Source organism: Spermophilus citellus (genome assembly GCF_964194105.1).
Source record: "Spermophilus citellus genome assembly, chromosome: 7".
Taxonomy (NCBI): Eukaryota; Metazoa; Chordata; class Mammalia; order Rodentia; family Sciuridae; genus Spermophilus; species Spermophilus citellus.
In genome coordinates this window covers 95567572-95579644 of record NC_138188.1, presented here as the reverse complement: position 1 = coordinate 95579644, position 12073 = coordinate 95567572, and positions in this window count along the sequence as shown.

Genomic DNA, 12073 nt, shown 5'->3' with positions numbered 1-12073 from the left:
ATATTGAAAGCCACCACTAGGGCTCAAGCTGAATTCTCTTTTACTGCAGAATCTAAGCTCTTAAGGATTACACTCTACAGTATATTTTGAAAGCAACACTTTCACTACTCTGATTTTATGCTGTTGACTATAAAGATTAAAAATATACATATCCAAAAAACACGAAACCCAATTCTCAACATGTTTAGGAGCTCACTTGGCCTAAATTATGTGTCACTCTATTTTTGTAACTGTGGATTAGTCTCACTGCTTTTTCATTACATGCTCCACTGATGACTATTGCGGCAGCATTTTGATCTTCTTATCCTGTTACAGGCCACCATGTCTGTGGTGAGATATATGCCAGTCTAGATAGGAATAGCCATTTTCTGGGTAGAGTGTGGACCTATTCCAAATGGCAGGTTATTGAAGAATCGGTGATGGGTTATTTTGAGCTTGTCACCTCACATAAACATGTCTATGGACCAGGCAAAGCCTCATTATGCAGAAACCTGAAATGAGCCTAACATGTTCCTTCTCCCAAAATACATGCTGCTCAGGATGAAGTGGTCCTGCTGAGTGCCCTAATGTAATTTTGAATATTTTGTAAGCCCTAAAACAAAATTTGTAGCCTTTCTGGAAAATCATTTCTGAAATAAAGAGACTAAAAATGATTAAGAATAAATAATCGTGTTAAAAATATTGTTTTAGTTTAAAGTGACATTATTGTAACATATAATATTGGTCTTTTAAAAGATATTTACATGTAATTAGATAATTACTATTTCTACCAATAAAATCAAGGTTGACTTAGTTGTATTTCTTTTAGCAAGTTAATTCTACTGCTAATAAAAATAGGGACATGGGCTGGGGATGTGGCTCAAGCGGTAGCGCGCTCGCCTGGCATGCGTGCGGCCCGGGTTCGATCCTCAGCACCACATACCAACAAAGATGTTGTGTCCACCGAGAACTAAAAAATAAATATTAAAAATTCTCTCTCTCTCTCTCTCCCCCTCTCTCACTCTCTCTTTAAAAAAAAATAAAAATAAAAATAGGGACACTACCTTAAATGACAGTGAACATCAGAAACATAATGACTAGTCAGTTTAGACAAAGTAGTTTTAGAATATTGGTCCCAGATGTATGCTTTGAAGAATGCTTTCCATTTTTGCAAATGTTACAACTAAGTAGTTATGTATTTCTAAAACATAGTTTTCTGACAATTATAACATAGAAAGAGCACTTCATTATAGATATTGATTCAGCTGTCTCAGAATGTGGAAGTTTGATATGATAAATTTTATGGGAATGTAGTTCAATGGTCTCGGACACATACCATAATTGTATATATTAATCTTGTAGTTTTTTTTTAAAACTCCTACCATGCTTATTTTTGAAATGCTTAAGGTTGATATTGGCCTGGAGTAGTTAAAATGTTCAAAGTCTGTATGTATGTGTATGTATGTGTGTGTGTGTGTGTGTGTATATATATATATATATATATATATATATATATATATATATATATCTCCAAGGAGGCTATGTATGTTATTTATCCAGATCTTTAATCTGGATAAATTAAAGATTTAATGAAAATAGTGGCTTCTGAACGGTTGAAAACTTGTCCATCCTGCACAGTTTTCATCCTATCATTGGTTGCAGCTTCACTATTATTGTCAATTTCCTCTTCCAACTCTACATGATCTAATCCCATGATATCAAGATGCCTTTTAACTCACAATTATACATACTTCCAAGGTGGAAGTATGCTGGCCTAGTGAACCAATCCATGCTTTAATTTTACTCTTCTGATATTATTTTTTATTTCAACATTTTTTTCTGATCATATTCAGGAAAAATATTACATTTTAACAATAAACTTTAACTTCATGGTTGTAATCTCTTTAAATATCAAAGCTTGTGTTTTCTAATGTGAGAGCAACTATGAAATTAGCAAACTTTTTCTAGAAAACTTAGTGACATGATAGCACGCTTAAATTACCAAGTATGGTATGTGTCTGAGACCATGAACTATATCTCCATAAAATTTTGTCTTTTCAAATTTCCACATTTTGAGTCCATTGTTTCATTTTCATTGAGCTGAGAGGCTTCAATCAAACCCTAATGATGCCTAATTTATAAAATCTGGTAACTGGATGATTGATGCTTGGATCTCAAGAATTTTGTATCACTAATTTATTAACACTGGTCATTTGGCCGGGGGTACTAGGAATTGAACTCAGGGGCACTTGACCACTGAACCTCATCCCAAGCCCTATTTTGTATTTTATTTAAAAACAGGGTCTCACTGAGTTGCTTAACATCTCACTTTTGTTGAGGCTAGCTTTGAACTCATGATTCTCCTGCCTCAGCCTCCTGAGATGCTTAGATTACAGGTGTGCACTACTGCACTGGGCCTTATTACTATTTTGATAATAGATGATTCCAAAGTTGTTGTTATTTAAAGGCTAATTTTGGAGGTGGGAATGAAAATTGTTTTTAGCCAGTTAGAAGATTCTAACTAAATCATTGTTGAAACTTTAATGTGTTTTGTGAACATATATTTGCATAGCCACGAATCTTTGCCAGTATAATTTCCATATCTGGATCCCACTATTTGTTATAGAATACACTACTATTACACTACAGCTTGTGGGTAATGAACCACTCAGGGTTTTGACAGAAAAATGGATCAGAACAGAGGATTTGCTTACAATTAGAATTTCAGAAATGTTTCTCAGGCACAAAACCATGTAAATATTTGTCAATTTTAATAAGAAGTTACAAACTGAGTTTGATTTAATTTACCATCAAATGTGTATCATCCAACACATATTAATTAATCTTCATGGGAAAGTTGTTATGTTTGATATTATGGAGAACATAAAGAAATATAAATTATAGATCTCATGTTCAAAGAGTGGAAATGGGAATAGCAAAGCAGAGTAAGCAAAAAGAAAAATAAGATTAGTACCAGACTGTATATGATTTCTAGTTATGTTCTTTTGAGTGTAAGCATTGTAGGAGTTAATAAAACTAAAATTTCATTGAACAAACAAGATGAGAAGAATCTTCTAGTATAATCAGAGATTTGAGGTAAGTCTTACATGGTAAGTAGGAGGGGAGAGAGTTAGGTGAAATATGCAAGAGCAAAGGAGCAGATTTGAGAAAATATAAAGGTATTAAGGAGTCAACTTTTATGGAACTGTGGACTAATACAAAATATTAATGAGAGCACTGAGATCCTTTCCACATGGAAGTCTATCTAACATCAGGCAGAGTTTCATGACTGAGTTATATAAGGAAATATTCCACCCATACCCAAGAGGTCTGGGTTCAATTAAAGTTATGCAGTAAAATATAACAAAAGTAAATCAATTTAAAAAAGTCTTATTCAACAGTGCTCTTGGATTTGGGTTGGATGTCAGCTCTAGAAGAGATGATGATGAAATCAAAGAAACATTGAAAAAATGAACACTCTCCCTGCCCCGCCCACCACTTGTATAAAACAAAGGCAAGCTTCATTTGCAAAAGCTGAGACACTCAACAGATATCACAATGGTCTATCCACTAGGGACAGGGAATCTAAATTTCTGAGTTTTGGTGAGATGTCTTTTTCTATTCTTGCCTGACAAGACCAACAGTATTGCATGTAACAAGTTTAGCACTGACATAAATCCCTGCCTTCCACTGAATTTCATATAGGTGTACCTGTTAGTGATGGGTGACAAAAGTATTGGGCAAAGGTTGCTTGGAGTTAATTTGCATGGCTTTATGGATTTGAACTATTATGTAAGATCACCACCAGACATAAAGAAGGAAAGTATAGAAGTTGAGGAGAGAGAAGGTAGAAAAGATAGTTCTGCTTAGAAAAACCTACTTTTTCTTAAGATAGTAGCAAAGAAATAATTTTAAATAGGATGAGCTTAAATATGCCTGTGAGCTGAAGACTATGAATATTTAGATAAACAGAAACTTTTTTTTAGAACTAGAAAACCCAGAGAATGAGAATTTTTTAATATTTATTCAATTGTCCTACAAACAAGAAGAGAAAAGCAAGCAAAAGTGAATGTGTCAGTCTGTTTGACAGACACCTACAATGGATGCTGCAGTCTTGAATGCAGCATTTGCAAACAGTTCTTCTTTAGACAACAGGTTATTGAAAATGAAATTAGCACTATCCACAGCACCATCATGCACAGAACAACGTATGTTGTAATGGTGCATGACTCTAATCCATTTAGCTCTGATCCTGCACCATTATGAAGGACCTCTAGGTTGCAGTGATATTTACAGGGCCCTTCCTAATGGTCAAGGCTCTCTACCCTTTCCCAATTTTCTGCTTGCCTTTATTTTCCATTGCCTTGAGTGCACCGCATGAAAACTCGCATTTCAGTTCCCAGTGATGTACTCTTCTTTGGTTTCTCGGGACAAGCTCACTCTCCTTTGGTCAACTACCTTACATCAAAACTGATCTTTAAGAACATGGAGAAATGGTAGAAAGAGCAGCCACAGAAAGCAACATGATTGAAAGCACCCAGTCAACCCAGAAGTTTGAGATCACACACATTGGGTGATCTTATCCCAGAGGGAAACTTTTCCATAAGCCCATCTAGTACATGTGTTCAGTGCTGGAAACTGCATGAGTTCTCTGTAGCTGTGAATATTCTTTTTTTATTGATTATTCAAAACATTACAGAGCTCATGATATATCATCTTTCATACATTAGACTCAATTGGGTTTTGAACTCCCATTTTTACTCCAAACACAGATTGCAGAATCACATCTGTTACATACTCACATTATTGCATAATGGCATATTAGTGACTGTTGTATTCTGCTACCTTTCCTATCCCCTACTATCCCCCCTCCCCTCCCATCTTCCCTCTCTACCTCCTCTGCTGTTGTTCAATTCTCTCCCCTTTTCCCCCCTCCCCCTTGCCCCTCATAACCTCTTATAATTTTGTGTATCATTGAAGGTCTCCTACAATTTCCATATGCTTTTCCTTCTCTCTCCCTTTCTCTCCCCCCATTCGTCTTTGTTTACTGTTAGTCTTTTCCTCATGCTCTTCCTTCCTGTTCTGTTCTTAGTTGCTCTCTTTATATCAAAGAAGACATTTGACATTTGTTTTTCAGGGCTTGGCTAGCTTCACTTAGCATAATCTGCTCTAATGCCATCCATTTCCCTGCAAATTCTATGATTTTGTCATTTCTTAGTGCTGCATAATACTCCATTGTGTATAGATGCCACATTTTTTAGGTAAAAGTACACATCAATAACAAGAAAAGTATTCTAGGGTTGGCATTGAGGACCTCCCAGATATACCAAACTCTGTAGATATTCAAGTCCCTTATATAAAACAGCAGTATATCATCTCTAGCTTACTTATAATACCTGTGCAAATGTCGTTATACTATTGTTTAGTGAATAAAAATGGGAAATAAAAGTAAAAAATAAATAAAATAAAATAAAATAAAAATAAGAGAAAATCAACGCAAACAACAATAGCAACAAAAGAAACAATAAAAAAAATTGTCTTGTTATGTAGTTCTGTAGCACCATCAGTTTCCTCAGCCAATATGATTAAGTAAGGATTTCTAATGTCACCACAGAGATATTAGCAAAGACTTTTATTATAGTAAATATTTAGGCTGTCTTTTAGGAAAACATTAATTATGGCCTACTGAAATTAAACAAAGGAGAAAGAAGGTCACCTAATACATTCAGGGATATAACTAGTTCTCATTTAACCACTTTGCATAAACATTTATATCTATGATTGCCTTAATATATGTCATGATTCTACTTGTAGAACAGGTGGTTCCACAAAGTTTCACAAAATAAAGGATTTTTTTTCCATCTCTTTCATTTCTAAAATAAAAAAAAAGTGAGGCAGGAAATATTTCTTAACTCAAAATAATCTCCCTTCTATTTCATGGTAAGGATTTTTAAAAATTACTTGGAAATCATAATACTCAGAAAGTTTATCAATTAATCAACTAGTATTTACTATGTTCCTATATTCCTCTCAGCATAGGATTCTAAGTTTCTCTTCATTACACCCACTGACCTATCACAACTACACAAACAGATTTGATAAAGATAAGCCTCTTGTATCAGCAGGATTTTATGATTAATATTTCATAATGATGACTATCTAAGCATGTATAGATAAAACTATTATGGTGCCTGTTGTTAAAAAAGTGTTAGTTTTTAAAATACATAACAGTTTGCATATGACTTTTTATTAATATAAACAAAGGCTAATATTAAAGGGTATTTATTGTCAGCATATAAAATAGCAGTTAACAATCATGGATACAGTTAAGGATTTTCTGTGAAGCATAAGAACAAACAAAAACAAACAAAAACTCATGGACATCTTCTAAAAATACTTAATCAGAGTCATCGCAAGACAATGTGTATTTTAAAATATTACAGTTTATACTAGAAGACATTAGAATTTAGCAAACACTACTGCAGAACTTAATAAGATTTTTTTATTAGAGAATTCAAATTTCTGGGAAATTTGGACACTATTTATTTAAAAAATTGTTTTGTGCTAAATATTAAGAGAACAATAAAAATTACAAAAGAGTAAACTTTTAGGATCTTACGGGACATATGGACTATGATCAAGGAGACATATTATTGTAAAACTTTAGAAAAGAAAGTAACCAGCTTGTAGTTGAAGAAGTTATCATGGAGATGATATGGGAGTTAAGCTGGGGCTGGTGGTGCATGACTGTCATCAAAGGGACTTGAAAAACTGAAACAGGAGAATTGCAAGTTTTAGGCTAATTTCAGGAATTTAATGAAACACTCAGCAACTTGGGAAGAACCTGTCTCAAAATAAAAATAAGAACAACTATGGAGGTACTTCAGTAGTAAAGTGCCCCTGAACTCAATTCCCAGCACCAGAGAAAATAAAATAATATGAGAGTTGAGTAGTTGAATTTTGAAGGTTAATGTAGATTAAACCATATAAAGATTTCTAATCAACCATAGCATAGCATAGTTGAGCTTTAGAGGCAGGACTTGGCTTTTCTCAATTTGTTAATAAGGTTTATGATGGGAAAAGACTAAGAAATCACTGGAATATGTAGAAAACATAGGGCAAATTTATTCCAAGTTGAACATGAGGGGGTAATGATCAAAAGTTTCAGATTTATCATGAACATGTCCACATTCAGAGACCATGTGGAGGGATTGAGAGTGTACATCCCAAGAGTAATTGGGTTAGTATATGGTAACAAGATTGAAGAATTCATATTTTATTAAGAAGAAAGAGAAATGGGGTATTATATCGGCAGAGATAGGGTGAAGGAAACTGGAAGCTTGAATTTCATTTTTAGAAAAAGTTAATCTGATATGAGAACTTTGTGCAAAGGGGATTATAGGCTGAAGCTCCAGGGTACAGTCATAAACAAGGAAGCTCTTGAAATAATCCATATGTGTTAGGCCATATGTTGTTTTCTTTCCAGTGCAGTGAGTCATAAAGTTAGGATGAAACCATCTGGATAAAAATCTCTGCAAAGGAAATTTTAGCTCACGGGATTCTCCCTCTGCTGCCAAGTGGGAATTCCAGTTTCTCTTCCCAACCCAGACATTGAAATCCTTAAATCAATAGATTGTGATCTCCTCAAATCTCTTTATTCCACAGTAGTTTGCATAATGCCTAGGACACAGGAGGTCCTCAAAATATCTTATTATATTACTGTGTCAAGCAGGTCCCACCAATGGGTAGTAATGTTATGGTTATATAGATGTCATTATTTAAAATCATATTATATGTGTATCATATGCTTATATAATAAAATTTCCTGAAAGGTTTAAGAAAAAGATTATGTTAAAATTGTTTGAAATTAACTGTTCCACAGTAGTGAAGTGCTTTTAAAAGTACTAATAGTACTTACATAATGCATTGCTTTTCTCATATCTAAGTAAAAAAGAACTCTTCAGAAATTGAAAATGGTAGAGGATAATTAAACATTTTATACACATATAAATATATGTATACATATACACCTATGTATATGTATATATATGTATATAGACACACAAGGGTCTGCATTTTTATGCAGTTAGACATATATAGAATAAAAAAGACATATTTTCTTTCCACAAAGACTTAGTGTAATGGAATTGCTAAAACAAACACCATCACAGAGTAAGTATAAATGAAAAAGGAGATACTATTAAGTACGCATATATATTATACAAAGTCATATAAAGAGAACGTAAACATCTTATAATGACTGTGTAGTCATTTCCTAGAATTTCTCTTTTCAAAAATCTATAATACTGATTGATTATATAAAAATTGATTATATGAAAAGCAGAAGCTGCAGATGCTATTTTTATTTAATCAATTAGTTGACTCCACTTCTTTTTATGCATATGGCCAAATTTTATTGACTATAATAGTAATTACAGTGACTCCTAAAATTAACTTTAATATCCTAGCCAATGCAACGAGACAAGAAAATGATAAAAGCAATAAAAATTTAAAAAATAAAATTGTCATTATTTCTAGACATGATAATGAAAACAAAATCCAAAAGTATCAACAGACCAACTGTTAAAAATTCATATGTAAATATATCCAAATCACTACATACAAAGGGAATGCATTATGTTTAATAATACAAAATTAACATTTTCATAGATCCAAAAATGACATTGAGTATTCTGCATAGATCAGTTTAATGTATTAATTTATGTCTGTATATCAATAACATATAGAAAATAATATTTATGTCTGGGCTCAGTGGAGCATGCCTGTAATCCCAGCAGCTTGGGATGCTGAGGCTAAAGGACCATGAGTTTAAAGCCAGAGTCAACAACTTAGTAAGGCCCTAAGCAACTCAGTGAAACTCTTTCTCTAAATAAAATATAAGAAGGGCTGGGGAGGTGCCTCATTGTTAACCAGCCCTGGGTTCAATCCCTGGTACAAAAAAAAAATATGAAAAGTTCTTACTTATGATTATCTCAGAAACATCAAATGCTCAGGAATAAGTCTAATAAAAGATGTTTGAAACTTGTTAACCAAGAATATTCATATATATTCGTAATAATAAATCATCAAGTATAGTGTGTGTGTGTGTGTGTGTGTGTGTGTGTGTGTGTACAGAGAGATGAATATGTCAATACATATTAAGGAGAGAGAGAATTAAGATTTCCAAGTAAATTGGTGATACACCATATCTCTAAATAATTGGAGGTATATGTTTTGTTAATTAATTAAAAGATATAGCAATTTTCTTCAAATGAATCATCACATTTATTACAACCTCAACAAATATTTGTGCATATATGTGGAAGATTATAAACTGAGTTACATGCAAAGACCAAGGGCCAGTAGTAGATAAGGCAATTTTGAAGCAGCACAACTCTGGAGAACTTAAACTACAAATATCAGTACGATGCTGCCTTAATTAGAATAAAACTGTATGAATTGGCATGGGGATAGATGAACAGATCAAATATTTACATATGGAAGATCAGTTCCACCTTGAAGGAAGAGCCATTTTTAAAAATGGTGAATCAATAGGGGAAAAAATGAACCTTGACTTCTACTTCACAGACTACACAAAATCAATACCAGATATATTACAAATTTAAATGTAAATTTTAAAAATAAGAGTTTTAGAAAAAAACATAGAGGAACATTTTCAGGCCCTAAGAGTAGGCAAATATTTTTCTTTTTAAAAGCAGGGAAAAAGGAAACACTAACAGTAAAGTAAATATGCAGATGTTTGCATCTCTGTGAGTGTGCGTGAGCATTGTATTAGATTTGAGACTTGTAGTTAAAAATCACCATTAAAAATTGCAAACATACAATACAGTGGGCAGAGATATATAATACAAATGTCCAGCTAAGAAGTAAAATCAAAAATATTATAAATAATTTCCATAAATCAGTAAGGAAAGTGCAATGTTTTAGAAAACTGAACAAAAGACAAACCGATTTTTCACAATAGTATTTAAGTAGCCAATAAATTTATTAAAAATAAATTTTATTATTTAATAGGCACATAAAATTGTGATATATAAGCAAGAAGAACTATAATGAAAAGGATCCTCTCAAAAAAATATTGGCAGAAATGTGAAGCAACAAGAGCTCATTCTCATCCACTATTAATGGGAGTATAAATTAGTACAGTTATTGTGAAAAATGCAGTATCTTCTAAAGGTGAACATGTTCCAACAATTTATCTCCTAGACATATATGTAATATATATATATATATATATATATATATATATATATATATATATATATATTTTATAGTGAGTGAATAGATGTATGCAAAACAATACTATTATTAATATCCAATATTGGAATATATTCAAATATCCAACAATTGAATGAAAAAACAAATGGTATATTATCAAAGAGAATACTATGTAGCAATTATAATACATGGAGTACAACTGCATGCACAAAATAATTGAATATAATGAATATAATACTGAGAAAAAGAGGTCAAGCATGAGAAAATATATACTAGAAGCTTCAATTTGTATGAACTGCAAAAACATGAAAAATTATAATGTATTATTTTAGAAGTTAGCTTAATGTTTGCTTTGGGGAAGCAGTGACTGAAGGTTTGAGGCAGCTTTGTAGTACTAGTAATGTAATCACTCTTTAACTGCATGATAATAATGAGTAAATTTACTTTTTAAAAATGTGATGAACTGTAAACTTATGATTTGTGGGTTTTTATGAGTAATGTACTTCAGGAAAAGTTTCAACACTTTGGGGCTGGGGGTGGAGATCAGTAGTAGGGCATGTGCTTAGCATGCATGAGGCCCCAGGTTCAATCTCTAGCAGCACCCCCACCCCCAAAATAATAATTCAACATTCTGATTTTTAATGTCATTGTTTTGATGACATCATTATTACATGCAAATAAAAACTGTAGATTTCTTGTTAGCTATTCAACAAAACAAAAGTTAGACAAAGTGACCTTTAGCACTCTCATATTTTGATATTTTGATAACTTTCATTTTGCTATCTTTTAGTCTTAATATTCAACCATATAGAAATAATTTATCTTCAAATTTTGCCAAGTAAACACAGTGACATACCCTTATAAATCTAAGCAATCCACATCTCCATTTATCATTTCTTTTTTCTCTCTGAACCTCATGTTGTGTGCTTTTTATCCTATAAAGCTCACGATGGCTCATGAATCCTCTCACTGACTACCGGTTAAATTCATTTTCCAAAAGAAAGGAAATGTCTTTTTATGTAGTTTGAAAAATATCGTTAGTATAAGGAAATAGCCACTATGTTTAGGGACATTTACAAGCATTTGTAAAATTTTTGCCCTTAAGGAAGTGGAGCATGGCTTCTACCTCCCCAATCTAAGTGTGGGCTGAGCACACTTCCACAGAGTATAAAAAGGAGAGAAGAAGGAGTAGCACTACAGTGGACAAGCCTGATGAATGCCACTGCAGCCAGATGACCAAGGTCAGCATCCCTAGCAACACCTTATGCTGGGGGAAGTTTGATAAAGTATGATGTGATGAGGATAATCCTCTTACCCCTGCCTCTCAGAATAACCATAATCTCAGTCTTACGGTGAGGAAAGCACCCAACAACTCCCAATACAGGGAACTCTATAATTGCCTGACCAACACCGCTCAAAACCATATTTAGTGTCATTAAACACAAGTAAAATCTGAAAAACTACTATATTCAAAGGAACCAAAGGAGACATGACAAAAAATACAATGTGGTATCCTGACGGAGAATCTGAATCGAAAAAGGTAACAACTAAGGAAATCTGAGTAAAACATATACTTTAGTTGCTAGTCATCAATTAATATTTCTTCATTAATACTAAAATTTGTTATTTTAATAAAAATGTTGATAATAAGAAACTGGTTGTGATGGGAATATACATGATATCTCTGTTACATATTTTTGCAATTCCTTTTTATCTTAAACAGTTTAAAAATAAAATTTATGTTTAAAGAGAAAATAACATCATTTGAAGCCATGTATGTGTATGTGCAGGTGTGTTAAAGTGTGCAAAGTACAAAGTATAAGCTCTCATTTGATAATGAATAGAGATAATGTAT